The sequence below is a fragment of the Arvicanthis niloticus genome, chromosome 30 (genome assembly GCF_011762505.2).
Source record: "Arvicanthis niloticus isolate mArvNil1 chromosome 30, mArvNil1.pat.X, whole genome shotgun sequence".
NCBI lineage: Eukaryota > Metazoa > Chordata > Mammalia > Rodentia > Muridae > Arvicanthis > Arvicanthis niloticus.
In genome coordinates this window covers 2,509,460-2,512,046 of record NC_133438.1, presented here as the reverse complement: position 1 = coordinate 2,512,046, position 2,587 = coordinate 2,509,460, and positions in this window count along the sequence as shown.

Sequence of the window (2,587 nt, the reverse complement as noted above, 5' to 3'; positions counted from 1 at the left end):
GCAGCAAGCATTTGGATCTGTACTGGTCTGGCTATGGCAGTGACACTCGGGACAGCTATACCAGGCACCTGTTAGCAAGCACATCTTGGTATCAACAATAGCATCTGGGTTTGCTGTCTGAATATTGGGATGGGTCCCTAGGTGTGGTAGTCTCTGGATGGCCTTTCTTTCAGTCTCCGCTTCACTCTTTGTACCCATATTTCTTTTAGACAGGAGCAATTCTGGGTTAATATTTTTGATATGGGTAGGTGGCCCCTTCCCTCAATTGGGGGCAGTGCCTAACCTTCAGATACGGTCTCTACAGGTTCTCTCTCTCCTTTCTTCAGTATTTTAGCTAATGTCATCTATGTTGGGTCCTGGGGGCCACTTGCATCCTGGCATCTGGGACATTTTAGTGACTATTCCCAGTTTGCCATCTCCTACTGCTACACATTGTTGGGCCTTGGATGAGGTAACTCCATTTAACCTGTGCACATCAATCACGTAGGACACAGGTAGAGGGCGTGATTAACAAGTCTCCACCTCCAATTGGTAGTGTCTTTTGCTGTCCAGAAACTTTTTAATTTTATGAAATCCCATTTGTCTATAGTTGATTTTAGAATCTGACTCATTGGTGTTCTGTTCAGGATGTTTTCCCTTGTGCCAATGTGTTTTAAGCTTTTTCCCATTTTCTCATTTAATACATTCAGTGTATCTGATTTATGTGGAGGTCCTTGTTTCACTTGGACTTGAGTTTTGTACAAAGAGATAAGAATGGGTTAATTTGAATTCTTCTACATGCATATCTCTTTTTAAACCAGCACCATTTGTTGAATATGGTGTCTTTTATCCACTGGATGGTTATAGATTTTTTGTCAAAGGACATGTGACCATAATTGTGTGTGTTTAACTCTGGGTCTTCAATTCTATTTCATTGATCTACCTCTTGTCTCTGTCCTAATAAAATGGAGTTTTTATCACTACTGTTTTGTAGTACAGCTTCAGGTCAGGAAGGGTGATTCCCCCAGATGTTCTTTTATTCTTGGGAATAGTTTTCACTCTCCTAGGTTTTTTGTTATTCAAGATGAATTTGAGAATTTCTCTTTCTAACTCTATGAAGAATTCAGTTCGAATTTTGATGGAGATTACATTGAATCTGAGATTGTTGTTGATAACATAGCCATTTTTTTTCTATATTTATCATGACAATCCAAGAGCATGGGAGATCTTTCCAACTTCTGGGGTCTTTTTCAATTTCTTTCTCCAGAGACTTGAAGTTCTTTTCATACAGATCTTTCACTTGCTTGGTTAGAGTCACATCAAGATATTTTATATTTTTGTGACTATTGCAAAAGATATTGTTTCTTTAATTATTTTTTTCTCAGCACATTTATTATTTGAGTAGACGAAGGATACTGATTGGTTTGAGTTAATGTTATATTCAGCCACTTTGCTGAAGTTGTTTATCAGCTGTAAGACTTCTCTGGTGGAACTTTTGGGATCACTTAAATATACTATCATATTATCTGCAAATAGGGATATCTTAACTTCTTCCTTTACAGTTTATATCAATTTTACCTCTTTTTTATTTTCTAACTGCTCTGGATAGAACTTCAAGTACTATATTGAATAGATAAGTAGAGAGTGGGCAGCCTTGTCTAGTCACTGACTTAAATGGGATTGCTTCAAGTTTCTCTCCATTTAGTTTGATGTTGACTACTGGTTTGCTGTATATTGCTTTTAGGTATGGGCCTTGAAATCCTGCTCTTTCCAAGTCTTTTAACATGAAGGGATGTTGAATTTTGTCAAATGCTTTATCAACAATTAATGACATGATGATGTATTTTTTTGAGTTTGTATTTATATTGGATTATGTTGATGGATTTTCTTATACTAAAACATCCCTGCATCCCTGGGATGAAGCCTACTTCATTGTGATGAATGATCCTTTTAATGTCTTCTTGGATTCTGTTCTCAAAAATTTTATTGAGTAGTTTTGCACTCATATTTATAAGGGAAATTAGTATGAAGTTCTCTTTCTTTTGTGTGTATGTGTATATGTGTAAGTGTGTGTGTGTGTGTGTGTGTGTGTGTGTGTGTGCGCGCGCGTGTGTGTGGTATCAGCTAACTGTGGCTTCATAGAAAGAATTAGATAGTATTCCCTCTGTTTTATTTTGTGGAATAGTTTGAAGAGTATTGGTATTTGGTCTTCTTTGAAGGACTGATAGAATTCTGCACTAAAACCATCTGTTCCTGGGCTTTATTTAGTTGGGAGTCTTTTAATGTCTGCTTCTATTTCTTTAGGGATTATGGGCCTGTTTAGATGCTTTAACTTATCCTGATTTAACTTTGGTACCTGTTATCAATATAGAAAATCATCCATTTCATCTAGACTTTTCAGTTTTGTTGAGTAGAGGCTTTTATGCTAGGATCTGATGATTTTTTTGAACTTCTTCAGTTTCTGTTGTCATGTCTGTCTTTTTATTTCTGATTTTGTCACTTTGGATACTGACTCTGTGTCCTCTTGTTATATTGGCTTAGTGTTTATCTATCTTGTTGATTTCCTCAAAGAACAAGCTCCTGGTTTTGTTGCTTTTTTGTATAGTTC